Source organism: Arvicola amphibius, chromosome 11, assembly GCF_903992535.2.
Source record: "Arvicola amphibius chromosome 11, mArvAmp1.2, whole genome shotgun sequence".
Lineage (NCBI taxonomy): Eukaryota > Metazoa > Chordata > Mammalia > Rodentia > Cricetidae > Arvicola > Arvicola amphibius.
This window is the reverse complement of record NC_052057.2, coordinates 119866046-119887291: the sequence shown is the minus strand read 5'-3', so window position 1 is coordinate 119887291 and position 21246 is coordinate 119866046. Positions and strand designations below refer to the sequence as shown.

Below are 21246 nucleotides of genomic sequence, written 5' to 3'. Positions count from 1 at the left end.
CGTCTTGTCTCTTCATCCTTAGTGCTGGAACTAGCAGCACGTGTCACCTGGCTTGCGCCTCAGGTTTTTATGTGAAGGAAATCATTTTTTTATTTTTTAAATCATTGGTATTCACGTCTCTTAAGTACTGAAACTGATAACCATCATACTAATCAAAATATCACTCACTGTTTAGAAAACTAAGGTATATGACTTTTGAATTTTGTAATTCCTAAGGTTTTTTTTTTTTCCCTCTCTGGACTTGTCATTTTTTCTAAGGTTACGATGGTCTGTTTGCCATCTTCCCTCCAGCAGCTGGCAGGCCCCACCACGAAGATTGAGCTGTGCAGTGTCAGCAGGTACGAGATCTATCCCAGACACGGGCAGAGCTATGCCAGGGAGAAAGTTTGCCAGTTTGTTAACGCAAAATACAAGTCCTCATTCCCTGCCAATGGGAATCCAAGGCAGATAAGCTGGACTGTCTTCTACAGAGGAAAACACAAAACAAGGACAGTTGGAAGAAATTCCAAAGAAAAGTACTCGCCATGCAGTCAAATTCTAAAGAGATGCCTTTGGTCTTTGGTCCATCTCTTCAGATATCATGGGTAAGAGGAATCAGAAACCAGAAGTTAGGAAAACTCAGCAAGAGCAGGTTACTGGGGCTTTCAAGGAGTCAGAAGTCTAAGCAGGTATCCAAGAAGATCAAAATAGCTGCTGTTGAGCCTTTGTTAGGCCCCACAAAGACGGCACCTAAATAAAAGGTTGTGAAGCCTATGAAGGTCCCCGCTCCCAGAGTCAGGGGAAATGTTATCTTGGTAGGTCAGTGTTTTAAATAAAGTTCCATCTCTAACTCTAAAAAAAGGACCTAAGTGTCTTGACTATGTTGTTGGTAAGATTTTAATTTTTTTCTTTTGAGGAGACCCCGAATTTGGGAGTATGGTATGAAAGTTCATAGGTAGGTGATACAGAGAATCTAGAACTTGTATGGCAGAGGTTTCCATTTGATCTGGCATTTCTTTTCCAGCTTTGTGAGTCTGAGATCACTGGCATGAATGGGTTCATAGCTAGTGAGTAGCCTTAGTCATCTTTGGCTTCTCCACTGAACCATGCACACATTAAGCACTCAGAAGTATGTGGTGATCTACCCCAAGCAAACGACTCTTGCATTGTGTGAGTGCAGACATGAGATTTATAGGCTTAGCCACACTTAGTACACATTGATGTTAGATCTTTTTTTTTTCTACGAGAGACAAAAGTGTGCCGTACCCAGCAGGTAGATAGGTGATTGCTGGGTCCCTTCCAGCTCTAAAAGAGAGAGCTCGTGATTTCTTCCCCTGTTTAAACTCCATCTCTACTATTTTATTGTCTTCGATAAAGTACACAAAGGTTCAGTGCCCTTCATAACAGCGGTCCAGCCTATTGTTTTTCCAGCTTTCTCTAAATGTACTCTGACTTCCTGTCCTTTTATTTCCTGACCTTACATTCTGATCCAGCTGTTTCCTCGTCTTGGGGGCGCATCTCCCTATCAAATTCCCATCCACTCTGCATGAGTGAATGCCCTTCAGTGTTATGAACACACAGATCCCCTGATGCCCAGGGACATGAACAGCCCTGATAGCTGTTGTATGTCATTCTAATGGATTTCGAATGATGATCTCTCGCTAAGAGACTTCATGAGGTTCATCACCAAGACAAAGGCAGAGAAGAGCAATGACAATGATTGCTGAGAGGGAAGGGTCAGTTCCTTGCTTTGGGTTGCTGATACCTGGTCAAAAGGGTCAAAGTGGACTACAATCGGAGATTTCCTAGCATAGACATTCATTATGGCTCTACTCCTATTAAAGTTGGAGTGAGTTCAGTCATCAGAATATGTTCCACGTATTCCTCTTCCTTGTCACTACACCCAGAGACTACCTGCTTCTCTCTGGCACTACTATCTTTGCCTTGACAGCTGTCCTCTGTTACCTGGGCTTCTCTGAACCACAGCGACAGCCTCCCTGCTAGCTGTTTCTCTCCCATCCAAATTTCTTCACACGAATTAATTCTGCACGAGAGTCAGTACGATTTAAATTCCTCCAATGACTTTCCATTGTGATAATCATGATTGCTATTAACAGCCCGAATGATCTGACTTCTGCCAGTGCCTGTGACATCGCCTCCAGCTACACTGCCTCTGCCCACTACTCCCTGTCGACTCTGTAAACAAGCTGAACTGCTTTTGCCCCACAGTCTTTGGAACCGAAATATCTTTTACCAAGAATACCCAATCCTTGCTGCTTTGTGTGACTGGTCTCTTCTTAATAGACAAGTCTCAATTCAAAAGCAATCTCTCATAGAGGCCACACTGTGCTCCCTGACTAATGAACCTCTCTCGAATCCTACCAGAATCTTTCCCCAGAGAAACTGACATTATTTGACATTAATTTATTTTATTTGAACACATCATTAGATATCATCAAATTGCTGTAAAAGAAATGAGTTCTGTCTACTGGCTAAAAACTGAAGCCCTTTAGCCAGTTTTTCAGACAAATTGGTGTTGTGATCTATGATGTTTCCTTTCCTTTCCTTTCCTTTCCTTTCCTTTCCTTTCCTTTTTCCATTTTTTCTCTTTTGTTCTCTTCTTCCTTTCTCTTCTCCTTGTACTATTGTTCTTGTTGTTTTGATGGGTTTTGTTTCTTCTTCTTCTTCTTCTTCTTCTTCTTCTTCTTCTTCTTCTTCTTCTTCTTCTTCTTCTTCTTCTTCCCCTTCTCCTTCTCCTTCTCCTCCTCTCCTTCTCCTCCTCCTCCTCTCCTTCTCCCTCTTCCTCCTCCTCCTCTTCCTCCTCTTTTTCTTTCTTCTTCCTCTTCCTTCTTCTCCTTCTTACCATCTTTTCCTCATTCTCCCCTTCCTCTTTCTCCTTCCATTTTTTTTAGACAGACTCTCTCTAGAGCCCAGACTGGCCTTAAAATCGCAGTGCTCCTGCTTTACCCTGCTCAGTGTAGCATTACAGCTCTGTATCACCATATTGCCTCTGATATTTAACTTGACGTATCCATATTTAAGTTACCTTTTTCTGTGACTCAGTTTCCTTATCTATGAAATTTGAACACTAACACTAACATCCCCTGATGCATAAAGTTGTTCCTAGAATGAAATTAAAATAGGCAATGAAGGAGAAAAATGAGGAGCATTGTGTAAAGCCAATTCAAAATTTAAAGAATTAAGTTTAAATGCTAACTATAACCAGGGCAGAAAAGCACATGTGTAACTACATAGGTTCATCAAAAGAGTTTGTTTTAGGTAAGGTCAGAATACTTAATGATCTCTATAGGCAAAATATTTAGGTGCTTGAGTTGTCAAGGCAAGATTTTCGGAGCTCAAATTTCACCTGCCTTTTGCATTACTTCATTTTCAAGAAAGTTTTATATGATCATTGTATGTAGTACTTTTTCTAGGTTCTAAATGGGTAGAGCATAGAAAATGAGACAAAGATGAGTTTCCAAAGTCTGAGGGAAGACAAGAACCATGAGGCAGTGACAAGGAGGTGCTTCCCATAGCTCTCCTTCTAGACTGGCATGCTCCCAGTTCTTACAAATTCTATTCCTGGGCTTCGAGGCATTGGGTGAGAACCTATGGATGCCCTTGAGGAACAGAAACACCTTTCAGACAATCGACAGCCTCCGTGCGTACATAGTCAGGAAAGAATACAGAATTACTCATTCTATGCAGCAGCATATGAATAAACATGCTGCACATATGTATTTACACAAATGCAGAATTATAGACTTGCTCCAGAGGGGGAAGGAGGAAAGTGTTGAAACCTGATGGCACATCAAGCATTTCCTGAGGGAGGTTGTCTGTCAGTCTGTTTGTGCTGGCTGATTGAGACTCACATGTGGTTTTCAGATGTAGAAGAGAAAAAGTATTTGCCTTCAAGAATGGGACATTTTTAGTATAATTCTCAATGTAAGCCATTTAGAAACCATACCATATTTCTGAGAAAACATCTAGGCATAGTGTTGCAGCAAAACTTCTGAAAACCATCTGCTTAGTAGTAGTGGCATCCTCCTCTTCCTTTCTCCTCTTCCTTCTCTTCCTCCTCCTCCTCCTCTCCCTCTTTCTTCTCCTCTCCCTCTTTCTTCATCTCCTCCTCTTCATCTTTTGCCTCCTCCTCTCCTCGTTCTTTCACTTTTCTTTCTTCCATTGTTTATAGAAAGATACTATTTCTTCTGGGTCAGGTTTTTACTTTGCCCCCTTCCTCTTTATTCTTTCTCTATGTGAGGGTGTGAAACTGATTTTAACCATGTTTCCTTTCATCAGTGCCAAATCTTTACGTAAGGATGGAGAATGGCAACACGATTTTGTAGCCAAGAATTATAAAAGGGTAAAAAAAAAAAATGACTGATGTTCTGCTGTTGGTCTTGGACAAAATCATGATTTCCAGAAGTGTGAGTGGATAAGTAGATTAATTCTTCTGAAATTATCCCAATCCACCCAAGTGGGAAAGAAAACTGAGCTCCAGAAAGGAAATGATGCTGCGTACTCACTATGTGTGTTGGTGTCGAAGCCAAGAAGACCAGTGGTAAAGGCTGCCTCTTCTGCTTGGTCATTGTGTCACCCCGAGATTCAGAACCTGAAGGAACTCCTCGTTCTCACCACTCCGTCCTAGACACACCTCTAGATGCATCTCCCAGCCTTCTTTTCACCAGCTCAGTGTAGTGACTGAGTTTCTCTAAAGACCACATCCACATGATCCAGGGTCAAACTACCTTGGAAAGTCAGATGAAGTAAAGTTGTTCTGATAGGCTAGGAAATGGGAGGTATTGTATCCCAGCTAGCCTTCCCCTCTGACTTTGAATTGTTCTTAAACTTTCCTCTTAGTTTTATGTGTAAACGAGACTAACATTGCTAAGCACTAGGTTAGCAGAACCTCAATGGCTCTGGGCTCTTGTCTTCTGGTTGTTTTCCTCTTCTTTCACGTGTTTACATTTTTCTTAGTTATAGTAAAAGCAAAAACTTAGACCTCATTATCAGATACCCACTCTGATTGTTGGCACAAAACTGCAGAATAAACACTAAAATTTTCTAAGAACCATGGCTCTAACTATGTCATTCCCAGGAAGGAGTAACAGAGTATTTTAAGTTCTCGATTCTCTGGAAGACATAAAGCTGGCTCCATAGGGTCAATCCGTTAGCAAAATTACATTAAATGAAAGTCTAAGGAGAACTATTGCAGTCCTGAAGGTTGATATAGATCACCGCTAAGCTTCCCAAAGGGTCTGTCATAGGGAGATTAGACAAGTATGTCACCCAGGATTTCTCAGAAATCTTTCAGACTTTAGACTCTCCCCGATTTCATGCTTACAATGATTGTTAAAATGTTCTCCTGTGCTCTCATCTACTTGATTTCTGTTCCACAAGTTCTGTTCACTTTGCTCTCTCCTAGCTTCCATTGTTGTCACCCTGCTGAAGAAAAACAAAATAAAAAAATAGAAACAACAAAAAACAAACCAGAAGAATTTCTCACCCTACACAGTTAAAGCCTCAAGTTTCATGTCTGTTTTGTGTCAGAAAGGATGCCCCGCCCTTAAAAGCACGGTTTTAATCTTCCTACAATGACTTATATTCAATGAGTAATATTCTCCAGATTAATACATAGTGTGGTCTTATGAACAAATTAGGTAACCGGAAAGAGGAAGACATTGAAATGGAAACTGAAGTCTCAGTCCTAGCAATAAGTAGCCACGAGAGGCTCTCCACAGTCTAAGCATAGTTGAGAATTCATCCCAATCCAAAGGAATTGGTCTGGCAGTCTTGTGCAAAGACTGTTAATCATAGTTTTCCTGTCAGAATAGTTGGTGGCAGGACTGACCGCCGGAAGGAGTACTACAGTCTAGTTCTGCGTCGACAGAGTTCAGCCGGGGAAGTCTTGAAATAACACCTCTTGCTTCGGACTTGCCGTGATGCCTGCAGTTGCCACATTGATGACTACCTCAGGAGAAGAGATTGTGAAAATGAAAGCTTTTACTCGTGAGAGATAAATATAATTACCGCGAATATCGTTTTAGCCTTACCTTCAGGCATATTTGCTCAGCCTCTGAAGAGTTGCTTCGCTAGCTAGGTGATGGCCGTGAGATGAAGACGTGAACCACCAACTTGAGGTCCCCATGGAAGAGGCAGCCGGGAACTTCCCCACCTTGAACCTCCTCCAGCCGCTCGTGCTGCTCTACTGGCGGCTGTGGAAAGGTGTGAAGCTGGAGGCTGCACAGTCTTTGCAGCTGAAACAGGATATGCGACTCCTCTGGATGCTGTGCCTGATGCTTGTTTTTCCATCACCTGAGCGCCATGGCGATAAGGCACCTCGAGTAGGTTTACGCCATAGGTGTGGGACTCCCCACACTGAGGATGTCTTAGCCTTTTAAAATTTATCTTCAGAGAGAGAAAGTCTCCTTACTATTCTGAAGAACAGCACCTATTCTGGCCTGTTTTCTGGAAGGAGACACTGGCTCAACCCTCCAAAGCTGTTTCCTATATAGAGGCTTCTTTGAAATCATGGTTGGAACAAAATGACAGTATTTCTGTTCACTCAATATACAGAAGTATGAGAAATTCATGAGGAAATCTTTCTTTAAAATAACACTGCCAACAAGGTATAAGTCATGCCAATCGACAAACTCCACCCTGTCATTTAGCAAATTTCAAGGAAAATTGTATTTCTATTTGTTGTTGATAAAGTAGAAACAATAATCACTGTGATTTATAGTTAGTATAAGAATTTAACAAAATGGTCCGTTGGCAGTAAAATACGTATCTAAATGTAACAATTTGCAAGAATTTAGTATTAGTATATGTTGTAATACATCATTGCAAAATATTTTTGTGTTGCTTATTAATTGAAATTGTATTTAACTTTGAAATGTTCTTTAATATATTTATACTGAGTACAATAGAAAATCCTAAGTGAGAAACTGACTTGTCCCAGCTCTGATACAGACCATCTGTAAAGTTTGGAAAGTCACAGAACCTAATTGGTCAAGGAATACAATGGATAAGGATTCATGGCTGATGGTGCCAGTCTTGAGTAATGGGTAGTTACCGTATGGGGAGTTGTCTTGAAAAAATACTGGAGTCTAGTCTATTTATGAACTCAGTAGAAAAGCATACAGACGATAAAACAGCCGTATCTCTCAGGGACAGATCTGAGAGGACCATGGATTGAGAAGGGCACTGAAGGGGTGAAATACAGTAGTAGCCATACAATTACTTTGCATGGAAGAGTTCGTTTCTCAGTTAAGACATCTAAATCTGTGGACCAAAATCACTTCTGGAATCAAGTCAGGGATGAAAAATGAGAACACAAAGTGATGAGCGGAAGAAAGGGTGGCAATGAAGGCATTTTGCAGCTTCATTTTGGGATGAATGGAAGTCTACTTTTAGTTAGGCCATGACCTATAAACCAGGTTAAGCACTTCTGGAAATCCCAGCTGTTGTCAGGCTTTGTGGAGCACGGCCAGGCTTTTTCAAATGACCCAGTATGCTGTTGCTGCCTCTGGTTTCTCCTGAGCTCTAAATTGCTGCTTGAAGCAGCTGCTCAAACAGTTTAATGGCCACAATTAACCCATCCCAGAGGCTGACCTTTAGACAGGGCAGTGGTGTGTCAGGCCAACTGGCCTGGGCTCTGCCATCTTTGGCAAGTTATGTGTGACTTAGTCTTTCCTTTGGCTTCTCTGAGCATGAACTAAGGGGTCGGACTTCTAGCAGCACTGGTAGGAGCAGGGAGAGACAGGGTTGTACAAAAAATTCAAATGCCCTGCTAAGAAACGTTCCTGGAAATAGGACATTTTAAGAAACTCAGAGTTCTCAAATTCTTTCAACAGATAGAGTCATGTTTTTACTAGGAAAAGGGAACAGAATTTGACCAGAAGTTACCCCTTTTAATCATTGGTTATGACCAATGAGGCACAGGAGGTACTTTATTCAAATATGAGATGCAGCTGGGACCTACAGCTAGTCCATGGTCCACGGGAGAGGGGCTGCCTTCATGCAGGCCACTAAAGCTCCCACATGCCTGGCCTGCTGACTTCATTTAGCAGATGCTCAATGAATAGTTGCCAGGCAGTGGATAGAGAGAAACTCTACCTCTACATAGCTAACAATCTAGTAAATACGTGAATGACACATTCAGCATTTACTAAACATTCTGTGAAAGAAAGAACTGTGGATATAAAATGTCGGGGGTAATTTATCAGAAAGATGGGACAAGCACTTAGGTTATCAAGGTTCAATAAAGTGCATTTGACTTGAGAGATTCATAACAAAAATGATTCATTTGTGACTTGTTTAAATGCAGAGCATGAGGAATTAACTTTTGTTTAAAACAAACAAACAAATGAAAAACATGCCTGGAGGTTAAAAGTGTTTGTTTTTATATTTGTTATTAAGGTGTATTTATGTATTCAAACTATATGTATATAATGTATATAGATAGCACATAATAACAATAACTGAGAAAAGAGGCTATGAACTTGAAAAAGAGCAAGGAGGGGTTGATGGGAGGATTTGAAGGGAGGAAATAAAAGGTAGGAATATTAAATTTATAGTATAATTTCAGAAAATAAAAGAAATAATTCAAATAATGTATGTTCTGTTCTTACAGAGGACCCAGGTTCGGTTTTCAGAATCTACATGGCAGCTTACAAAACTATCTGTAACTCCAGTTCTAGGGGACATAATACTCTTTCTACCTCCACTGTACCAGGCACACGTATAATGCATGTACATACACAAAATAAACACTCACACACATACAATAAAATTAATTACCCTTATAAGAAATGGTGTAAAAAGGAAGAGAAGGTGAAGATGAAGGGCACCTGCTAATAATGTAGGAGGCAGACGAATCCACTCTACGTGATAGCAAAGTCCTAAATCCAAAGGGATCTTCTAGTCAGGTTAGGAAAAGCTGGGTTTTATTCTGTCTTTAGATTCCCAGAATTATCAGTATAATGACGGAGTGAAAAGCTTAAAAACCACAGAAATTTTCTCTGTCCCAGTTCTGCAGGCTGCAATTCTAGGGTCAAGCTGGAAGCAGGTTGCGTTCTTAAGGTTCTGAGTGAGAATACCATCTGGGGCATCTAGAAGATGGTAAGGCTCTTCAGTGTCCTTTGATAGACAGACATCACTCTGGCCACTCCTCTTGTCTTCTCAGTCCCCTCTTCTTCTGGGCTTCCTTGTCTACATCTCTTCTTGTTGTTACACAACACTTGCCATCAGAAATGGAGCAGAGTCAAGGAAATCCTGGTTGAGATCTGCTGTAGAAAATCTCAGGATATATAATTTTGTTACGTTTACAAAGACTGTTCTTCTAGGTTTGCAGTCATATGACCCTGACCTTACATCATTGGGAAGAATGCAAAGTTCAACGCACTAAATTCTATTTGAAGTGAAAAACCATTGCAAAGTACCACGTGGAGAGGTGAAAATTGTCTTTTCGTTTCTTAGGTAGTGAAAAGAAGGAAGGAAGGAAGATCTTGGCAGTGAGATGGCTGTGGGGGGGCAGAAGGAGTCGAGAAGCCTGAGTTGGGATGAGGGCCAGCAGCTTTAGTTAAGGCCATGATGGAAATGTTTGTGCTGAAATGAGGACAGTAGCGTACAAGAGACATCTTGGTTGCAGGCATAGCTGTTTATCATCACCGAGAGCTCAGTTGGATATCAACCAGAAGTCTTCCTTTTTATGTCTCTAATTCCTAACTCTGGGCCTCCTATTCTCTTCGATGTGTTTTCCACTCAATGTGCAGAGTCATTGCTTTTAAAACCTTGCCACATCCCATCCTCTATAGAAATCCCATAGGTCTGAACCATAAAAGGTTCTGAAACTCTAGCTTCCTTTTGGAGCACATTATATTTCTTGCAGGTTTTGAGGTTTCCCGTTGGCACTGACTGTCTACGAGAAGCCGGGAGTGCCATAGGGAAGAAAGTAAGGTAAAACCTTCTCTTTCCTTTTCCAAACTGGAAATTAGATGTTCCAAGTTCTGAGTTTCACTCTCTGGAAAGATTTTCAATATTACTCATGACATGCTTCTTTTAGAAGAAAAAGCATCCATATCTAATCTGTAGATACTGCAAACAAAGCTTGCCCTCTGTAATCCATTAGGCCTTGCCAGATGCATGGAAGCAAAACTGGAATGTGTAACTCAGCAAAGAACTTCTTCTTTCAAATCAAAAGTGCAAACACCCAGATAGAGGACCATTGAGACTTCTCATTCCTCTACCTGCCTGGGTAATGGGAGAGAAAGGACAAGTCTTCATGGTGAAGCAGATTCTCAGTGCCTAATGTTTGGAAAACCGCCTTTAGAAACTTAAGAGTGATAAAGAAAGAAACCTTCATTCAACAAAGAAAAAGATCATAAAAGAAGCCATGACACTAGAAAGCGGTGGATAGCAAGAGTTAAAATAAACATCAATCTACTTCTTTAAGCGCAACAAAGCATACTTCAATGCCTTTTTCAGGTAGAACAAAAAGGTATACCCAGGGGAAAGTTGGCTATCCAGCAGGAAATGTAGAACGAAGGCAAAGAAGTACACAGGCAGATCTGAGGAAAGAGTGACTATAAAATAAAATGCTGCATGCAATATCATTTCGAGCTAAAGAACATCTGTAATTTAAATATATAATGTTAGTGCTATAAATTGAAGTAGGGGATATTTAAACGTACAAGATTTTTGTATTCTTCGGGGGGAAAAAAACCACCGTTCAGTCTTTGTGTACATCAGTGCAAATCGCGGAGTGTAGCCTAGAGAAAGGGTGACCTGCAACTAACAAGAAGCTGGAACGGAATAAAACTAATGCGTAAAAGTCAAGGGAGAAAGAAAGAGCATTAATATTTATAAATTACCTTAATGTTCTAATTAGCTGCGGGAAGTTGTCGTATTAAGCAAGTCAGAACCCAACTGTATTTCATTTACCGTTCTTCTGAAAGACCAAGGTTAAATATTAACAGTGAAAAGTTTGAAAAAGTATCATCTACAAATATTGGTGAAAAGAAAATTTGCATTACTATACTTATGTCAAGCAGTTAGCTTTCAAAGTAAAACTGCTTTAGTACCTATGAAACAGTTTCTAATTTTAAAAAAAAGATAAATGGCACATGAAAATATAAGAAGCTTAATTGTGTGTCTAGGCTAAAGTAGACCCAAAACACATAAAACATATATTGGAAGGATGTGAAGGAAAAACATTGTCTTGAGATTTAGCCACAGATTTCTCAGTGATTTATAAGAAAAGAAGAAAACACATCTTAAGGAAATAATTATACTACTGCTGACATGGTGATTCTCTTTGTGCTAAAGCATTATCATATGTCCCAATAAAATTAAAAAACAAAGCAAAATTGTTGATATGAGACCCTTTATACTATTTCTATCAATGGTTAATCTTCAACTTGTTTCTAATACATAAGAGGGCATTCCATAGATAAGGCTGATCTCATAGTCTACTTTACCTCAGATTCCCCTCCCCCCATACAATCTCACTTTTTGTATATCCATCTGCACTGATATCACAGTAACCAGGGGTCCTTCCTTTTCTTTACTCTGAGGACCCAGCAATCCTTAAGACTGTAGTGTTGACTCTGAACTTTTCTTTACCATTAACTAATTACATGACTTTGATAAGGCAGTCCAATCTCTTGGAGCTTTAATTTATTCTTCTATAAATGACCCAAAGGACTAAGACTGTCGCAATAATTAAGATAAGGTGATGTATACACATTTGTGGACTTGTGTAATTGTCCACAAATCTGTAAGACAGACACATTTAGATCTGTAGTATTTTAATATACAGCATGCTTCACAGTTTGCTGGTATCTGTGCGAATATTTTTGCGTTCATTAGGCCATAGCTATTTTCCACTCAAGGTCTTCAAATGTATTTGGATAGGGGAGGCGGTTAATGGTTCATCTCAATCCTCAAGTTTTATGTACCTGGGTCCTTTCCTCTACTTCCCTCTGTTTTGATGGTTCTCAGTCTTTGCTATAACCATGATCACCAATGGTGTTTTATACAGCAAAAGGTACCAGTGTCTTGCCTGTAAATTCGGGATGCTCACGTACCTCTTGTTTGTTTCTTTGTTTTTTTGGTTGGTTTTTCTTTTCATTTTTTTTTTTTTTTTTTGGTTTTTCAAATCAGAGTTTCTCTGTGTAACAGCCCTGGCTAAACTGGAACTAGCTCTGTAGACCAGGCTGGCCTCGAACTCACAGAGATCCGCCTGCCTCTGCCTCCCGAGTGCTGGGATTAAAGGCGTGCGCCACCGCCGCCAGTCTGTTTCTTTCTTTTGAGATAGAGTCTTACCATTTAGCCCAGACTGACCTTGAATTTACCAAGACTCTTCCCTAAGCCACTTTAGTACCAGGATGGATTTACAGACATGAACCACCAAACCCAGCTTAGATATCTACGTCTTCCCAAAACTTCAGGAAGTATGTGTAAAGGCAGAGCTAGAATTAAGTACTGCTATGATCTCAGTTTTTGTGGGGTGACCCCATGTGTGCCTGGTTCCTCCAGAAGCCACAGACCTTCAGCCCCGCAGTTTAGAGTCTCGATGTGAATCCATAAGGATGCTGGTCCATGCTCTTGCATGTAACTGCGTCTACGTGGGTGGCTGGTGACTGCTCACACTTTCAAAGAGCTTTGCTTTTTTCCTACATTTCCAGGGCTGTTATACAGCACTACCGTCTAGCTGCCAACTACCAGCACACAACTGTACAGCTCGCACACAACTGTACAGCTCTGCGAAGTTGTGTGGCTGACACAACGGAAGTAGGAAGGTCCTCTGCTGCTGCGGCTTTGGCCAGACCTTGTAACTCACGGCTTTAAATCGCAGGGACTTTCAGAGTCTTTGTATGCTCATTTTCCAAAATAAAATGATTAACTGCGTTTGGAAGTTTTGTAAAACTGAGCCCAAGTATAAATAAAATTTACATGCAACAAATAGAAGAATTTGTTATATGTCAACGTTTAAACTGATGTGAAAATGGCCAATGATCTAATAATTGGTATTTAAGCACTTGAAGAAATTTAAATAATATCCCTTTCAGGCTGGAGAGAAGGCTCGGCTTTTAAAGGCTAGGCTCAAAAACCAAAAAAGTAATATTCTTTTATACTCAATATATATGGGGATATATTTTATTTTCACTTTAAAATTGAATGTAGTATCTCTGTGTGGAACAATTTTAAAGAATACAGTATATCTGGGCAGTTTGAGAAGGAACAAACATATTGATCAAATAAAAATACTGGAGAAATCTTCTCTGACAAAAGTCAGTATATCCAACAATACTGTGTTCCTAAACTGGTAAATGATTCTGACACATTACATAACCAAAAATGTTTTTAAAGATAAAAGTCCTCAGATGTGAAAAATATGCACATTACAATAGCCTGAGGGCTTTGACAGGCTGGTATATAACAATAATGCAATGAATAAAATATGAAAAATAAGATAAAATTTTCACTGATCAAATAGGCAAAGATAAAATCTGGTCTCTGTATGGGCAAACACTTATTGTCATATCTCAGTGAACAAGCAGGTTGGTATATCTCCTGAGGGAATTTGGTAGTATGTATCAAAATTCAAAACATCAATTTTGATCATGTAATTCTATTCCTAATATTTTACCTGATGATAATTAGCCAGACAAACAACAATGAGTGCCCAGAATATCAGTATAGCTTTTAATAGAAAAGGAGGAAATCTGAACTTTAATAAAGGATTGGAAAAGTGTATTTGGACAATATGTTAAAAGTATTAATTTTGTATAAATGGAAAATATAGTAAGTGGCGAGTTGAGGTGGTTTTTCACCTTTTCCTTATGTTGTAAAGGCTACTAGGTTTTTGTTGTTGTTGTTTTGTGTGTGTATGTGTGGTGGTCGTGGTGTCAAATGAAGATTTTGTTATGCTGGGTTTCCAGTGAAGATTTTCTTTCCTTTTCAAGCAAATCTATTTTATTATTTAGAAAATACACTAATTCTCTTTATAAGAAAAGAAAGTAGAGAGTTGTAAAATTTGAATATTGGTTTCCTGAGTTTGTTACCATGCTGGGTATAGCATATAAAACTTGGGATCTTACTCTGATGGAGAGATACCCTTAGCACCTCTACCTGGTGATAGCAGGGTTAAGTTTCAGACTGACATTCTCCTTGTGCTCACTTTCTAGACAGAGAAAAAGTAGGCCAAATGGAAGGTAACCTGATACAGTCTGATATTCCCCCATGCAATGAATATTGCCTTTGGCATTTGATAGGCACACATAGTCATTTACTATTCAGATTGTGGTCACCTTTACAAAACAGGCGTTGTGTGAGCTGGAAAAAGAGCAGGGAACACTTTGGGCATGTGGTCTCAAAATGAGAATTGATTTTTCGTAACTAACTCAGGTCCAAGTAGTCTTACTGCCATAGTTTTTTTTTTTTTTTTTTTTTTTTTTTTTAATTCAAGAGGCTCATTATTACACCTTTTGTAATGTAGCATGTGTTTTAATTAGCAGTTAAGGCTACCTGATGCACAATGGGGCATGTGATTATATTCGTGCAGGAGGGCAGGTGGAATGTCTGCGACCACTGCTTTTACTCCAGGCTCCAGGGACTACACCGTGCATGTGCCACGGTAGAGCAACTGGACTTCTTTAGTGGTGTTTTAGACTACCCTGCTCATTCGATACGTTTTCCTAATTGGCATTACATTGCAAATGGCTGAAAATGAGAAAACATGACAGATTACCTCATTACTACTCAAGGGCTTCCTGTAAGGGGGGTAAGTTACAACGGATGGGTTTCTTCCACCAAACCTTATGAAGATTGCACAGGTTCCCTTCTAACATGTTAGTGGATATGTAAAAGACTAAAATACAAGGTTTAGAGTAATGTGTTTTTGCTTGAGTTTTATCATCCATAAAAGACTATACAGGGTTAGATAAAGAAATTGGCTACAATTGTTCCTGGACTGAAATCTGCCTCCTCTTCTGATCTATCCCGTAAATAAAGTCGTGGTGACCTGAGGCTTGGATTCTAACAGTCACATGAAACAGGACGTCTCATCTGAGCCAGAACCAAAGGTATAGTCGCTCTCCCAGATTCCTGATCCTGGCTTACCTCCCACGAGCTTGTCGAGGATTAGGCAGGGAAAGTGATCAGGAAGATGTAAATCAAGCAGGAATGAATTTCATCTTATCCTATAATATTGGCAAAATTAAAAAGACGAAGACAGGGCTTTTGAGCCTTTATGGAAATAGTAACTCTCAAACACCATTGCTAGGGCTATAAATTGGTACAAAACTCCTCAGAGCATTTTGGCAGTGTCTTTCCAATCTGCATCTCTTTCAATCCAACATGTCATTTCTTGGAATCCGCCCTACTGAGTCCTCACATAACTAGGTAAGGACAGATGAACAGTGTGCTCATTGAAGCGTTTTTAAGTAGAAAAGTAAATTAAGACCATTGAAACATTCATTACTAAGTATATTTAGATATACTAAGTACGAAGAAAATAGTTGAATATATTAAAGTAAAATCAAGCTATGACATTCCATACCAGCCTTAGACACACACACACACACACACACACACACACACACACACTTGTATGCACACACACACTTCCATGTAAGGATCTGAAGTGTGGTTCAGGATATACTATTGAAGGAAAATGGCCAAGTTACAAAGTAACACAAAAAAGATGACATAATGTCTGTTGAGACAGACAGACAAAGGGAAGAAGGGAGGAAAAGAGACTTGACAGAATGGAGAGGGGGTGGAAGGGAGCCTATTATCACCGATAATTAATTTTGTGCCATGCTATTATAAGATCTTGGTGCTTGCTACTCTATTCAATTCTGTAAGTTTACTCTCTTAAATGAATATGTTGCTTAAGTATTGTAGGCTTAAAAGGAGTGGAAAAGGAACACAAAACTAAACAAAATTTAAAAGCGCCGGTCTCGGGCTAAGCATTTCTGTTTATTCCTTTTGTTTCTCTGATTTCTTCCCTCCATAGCTGCTCTCTCTCTTTCTTCCTCACAGTTAATTCTGATGAACAATTATGATTCGGAGACTGATTTGATTTTGTCTTCCTTTAAATTCTTTTTAGAATTTTTATTATTATTATTTTTATTTTAAATTGATTTATTTTATATCCCAATGGTAGTATCTCCTCCCCCCCCCATCTCCTGTCTGCCCCCTCCCATCCATTCCTCCTCTGTTTCTATTCAGAAAAGGACAGGCCTCCCATGGATGTCAACAAAGGATGGCATATCAAGTTGTAGTAAGACTAAGCACCTTCCCTGCTATTAAGGTTGGGCAAGACCACCCAGTACTAAGAATTGGGTCACAAAAGCCAACAAAAAAGAGTTAGGGAGAGCCCCTGCTCCCACTGTTAGGAGTCTCACAAGAAGACCAAGCTACACAACTGTCACACACATGCAAAGGGCCTAGGTCAGTCCCATGTGGGCTCCCTGGTTGTTCAGTCTCTGTGAGCTACCATGAGCCCAGGCTAGTTCATTCCGTGAGTTTTCTTGTGATGTCCTTGACTCCTCTGGCTCCTACAATCCTTCCTTCCTCCTTCAGCAGGACTCCCTGAGCTTGGTCTAATATTCGGCTGTGGAGCTCTGCATCTGCTTCCATCGGTTGCCAGGTGAAGCCTCTCTGATATTTGGGAGACTCACCAATCTCTGAGTATAGCAGAATAATTAGGCAGTATTACACTGATATTTCTTTTCTCCAGTTCTGAGTGGTTCTATCCGAGGTCTCTGGGCCATCCAGTGGAGTGGCATTTCATTCGTATTTAATACAATTTGCCTGAGGATCATAAAGTAAAAACAATCAGCCAGTGACTCTTGCCTCTATCTCAGTCCAAAATGACGATCCTGCCTCCAAGAATCAATGGGTTAGAGTGTTGGATAAATGTCCAAAGGCTTGGAAGAGAAAAAGAATATAGTTGGTTATAAAAGGAAGTAAATGTTTATAAAAAATAAAAAACAAAATCTTTAAAGAGATAAGAGTACAGACAGTTATAGATAAAAGAAGCTGCTTTCAGCCAATGGCTTACAGAACATAGCCAAGCTGAAAGAGATATAGAGAGAGTAGGCAGAGTCAGTGAGAAGCCATGGAGCTGCCAGAGGAGACAGACACCTCTGTTGGAGCCCACAGAAACTTTGCCAGTAGGCCACAACCTTATGGTGATGCACAGATTAATGGAGATGGTTAGTTTAGGATGTACAGCTAGCTAGAAATATGCTTAAGCTATAGGCCAAACAGTATTGCAAATAATATAATTTCTGTGTGATTATTTTGGTTCTGAGAAACCAGGAAGGAACATGCAGCCTCTGCCAATGTCTGTGGAGAGTTAGATTATTGTTCTCATGTTCTTTTATTACTCCATATTCTTTTCTCTTCTTTTGGCAACCATATACCGGTCATCCTTTGAAGGATCTAAAACAATTCTTAAATTACTCCTGAACCTGAATCTAAAGCAGTGAGAGGAACTAAAGTAGTCTCGACAAATTGGGGCCTTGTGTAGTAGGGATAGTTGGTAAAAGTCACAGTTGAACTCAGGATGTGTGACGGAGAAATTCAGGGAGGTTCCTTTGCTTCTTTTCTGGTATTGGATTTGAACTTGGGAGAATTCAACAACTTGTATTATTTGTAATCATGCTTATATACGTATGTCTGGGTGTGACTTGGTGCATTTGAGTACAGGTGCTTCTGGGGCCCAGAAGAAGGTACTGAATCTCTGAGAGCTCATTTATAGGCAGCTGTGAGTGGACAAACACGGGCACTGGGAACTGAACTTGGATCCTCTGCAAATTCCCTAACCACTGAGCAATCTATCTAGACCCCAGAGTTGGAAGAATTGAAATCAGGGGGTGTAAGCAGGCTCCTCGGTTGAATTTGAAGGTAAGCTATTACGGGGTACAACACAGCTTGGGGATAGAGACAGTCAGCACCTGGTTGCCACGAGTCTTTGAACTAAGCTGCATAAAGCCAATAATGTCCCTGGAGTTTTAGTTTATTGTCTAATAAGTCTCTTTATTTTATTTCTGAGCATAATTTGAGGTTTCTATGTGTGATCTGACTCTTGAAGTTTGTAATTCAGTAAGTTATATTGTTAAACATAGTGTGTCATCGCCGTGACTGTGTCAGATAAGAAATTAAAATTACAGATTCTTTTTTACAGTTCCTTTAGTTACAAAAAGTATAGTGAAGATGAAAGTGAATATAAATGCTTAACAATCCTTGTATGTGGAAGATACATCAGATGTTTTCTAGTGGACACAGGCTCATGCAGGCCATTGCAATAGAGCAGACACAGCACCGTGGTTCTTATGGTGACCATGATCCTTGCTATAAACAGGTAAAAACTGCACAATGTCTTGCAATTTTTATTATTTTGATTCTATTAATAATGCAGCCCTGTCAACAGCATGAATATTTAAGGATGTCGTCGAACTGCAGAGTTGAGAACACGGCTTTCTTCTGACTCATGAGAAATCTGTTGCTCATTCACCTGGGATGTTGGTTGCTGTTTTGTACCTGCTCACTATCTAATCAGAGTTACCAACACCATTATACTCAGTATGGATCACATTTATTTAAAGTATTGAATATTATCATTGCCTTTATACAATTAATGCTTTGTACAACCAGGGCATTTGCACCAGTGTGATGAGCTGATACTTGTCGAAAAGTACAGTGAAAAAATATACCATCTGGGAGGAGATATTCATATGGGCTCAGCATTTTGTGATTAGGATTTGTGTGGTGATTTCCTAAATTTAAGACGGGGTAAATTATAACCTCATTGACCACTGAGAGGTTATAATTATAAAAGATACCTGGTAAAGGAAATCGACATTAATATCAATTCATTTTTTAACAATCCAAGCATTAAATGGCTGGGAACTAAGAGTAGGCGCCCGCTAAACACTTGGTCATCAAACCCATGAGTTTCTTATAGGATCTGAGACAACTGAAGAAGAATGAACAGACAACCCAGTGCTCAGTGCGTCCGCTGCTCACGGTAGCTCATCTCTACGTGGAAGGCTACTGCTCAATAGCCAGGGGAGTCTATTTTCTCCTCTCTTCCTACCCTCAGGGTGGCATTCTCCAAACTGCCACCCACAAAACACACGTGTGCATGCATATTCACGCACCCCACACACCATGAAGAGAGGTTATCAGGCTGAGACCGTCCTCCCTGCCTGCAGTAACGAAAAGTGAAGGAGCCCGTGATCCTGTGCTCATACATTCATTCTAAGATAAAGGCAATTAAAAGTTTGAGAACTTCACCTATGTGGTGAGATTTTATTTTTAAACCCCCTCCTCGGAGTGGAGGACATTGGAAGAGTACCAAGATTTTCTTTCAAGAAACATCATATTAATATTCCAGCATATTTGAGATTTAACATTTTATATTCTTTCCTGCACACCTTTTATTGTTCCTATTTACAGTGCACCTGAAACACATTGTGTAATTGGCAGAGAGCCCAGATTTTCCATTTAGAAACAGTTTGATGATTTCACTTTTTCTTCTTTTTTTTCTCCCCTAACAGCAGGTGCTCCACATTGTAAACAATGCCAGTCGCCATAATATTATTAGCGTTTGAATTTTTATTACATTCTTGTCTCCCTACATATTTTAAACTTCAGTGCAAGGAATTTTTGGCAGCAGCTCAGCCAGCTTCTTATTTCATAAGGAAGACAGATTCTGGTGAATAGAGTGCTCTATTGTCATCTATAATTAGAAAGTGTAAGATTTACCTAATCATAAAATCACCCAATATTTTCAGGTTTGTTTCCAATTTTCGAGGTAATACATTCACATCTGTCCTGAGCAGAACACTAATTCCCCTTCCAGTTACATTAGTTTCACAAATGTTTAACCCTTGCCTAGCCCAGTATCTTTCTGTAGTTCTCCTCTCACTGATTTTTGCAAAGGCTATAGTTAAAAGCCGGCTTACGTTTGTCTTTAACAGTTAAAAAATGGCCAGAGTACAGCGCATTGATGCATTCAGTAGAGTTGTTTTAGAAATCAATGGGTATCACTGCACGATCAATTTGCTTTCAGCTGGCTTTGTGGGCAAAGGAGATGGCTATGGTGACATAATTTGGCAATTGTTCTTTGCCAACTGCACCATTAAAGCTCCAGCCATAGTGACCAAACTCTCAGCATAGAAACAGTTTTCTGCATACAGCCAGTACTCAATAAGTATTTCCTTAAAACAACAACAAAAAAACCCACAGAAACCCACAGTATTAGAGCAATTCCTCATTGTTCTCAGGAGTTAAACATTTATGTCCTATAATTCATTTCTGTATTTTTGCAAATTTCTGAAGACAACAGTGAGTTCAAAAACCAGCATACAGTGCTCTCAGATAGACTGAACTGAGCAGTTCTAAATGAATTAGCCAGTTACTTGAAGCTGTGTGCAGACAAGATATGATTTCCAGCCTCAGATCTGAAAATTCCCATCATTTTTGAGGCAAATTTCATGATAACACTTACAATAAAGAATATTTAGTATTTTTTTTCACAGGTTGTAAGGACCTTTCCATTGGCTAGCTGGGGGCGGAGGTGGGGGTGGGGTGAGGGCGGAATCCAGCTAGTCTGTTTCTGCAGCTAAGCTCCTTCCCACTAAGCTGCATTTAGAGCTGCATTCTTTCCAGATCACTTCAGTAAGTGAAAGCCCAACAGAGAGCAGATGCAATAGACGAGCAATAAAGGAAGAAAAGAATTAAAAATCCTTTGTTCTCCCTGCAGCACATCCATAAATCTATTAGCATTATTTCCCTTTCTTCTCTCTTTCTTTTGCCTTTCTTATTTATTTATTTACTTTTTTTTTGCATACCAAGCCAGATCTCCAGTTCTCTGAAGCAACCCTTAATCAAGCTCCCCAAAGGCCTAGGACTGCATGCAGCAATTTCTCCCCTGCTCTCAGCACAGATGTTTCACGCACATTCCATTACACCTACAAGCCATTACAGCTAATGGCTTATTCTGATGAAGAAAGCTGCTTTTGCTCGGTGCAGCAAAGGGGAACATTTCCTCCTGTACAGTTCGATTCCTGCAACAATGAAATGTGGGGGCAGGTGGCACAACAGAACTCTCTAATGTTAATTACATACTGTATTACCCCCAAATTTGGCTGGTCATTAATTATGCTAATTTACCTTGCTCAAAATTAGCACCATCAATGTGAACATTTGAGCAGATTATAGTAAAATGAAGTCTATCATGGTTGC

The 21246-nt window shown here is 39.9% G+C and overlaps 1 pseudogene; it reads left to right on the top strand.

The window, feature by feature from the left end:
• The first annotated feature begins 264 nt into the window (after positions 1-264).
• On the top strand, positions 265-815 carry LOC119826039 (annotated as a pseudogene).
• The last annotated feature ends 20431 nt before the right edge of the window (positions 816-21246 follow it).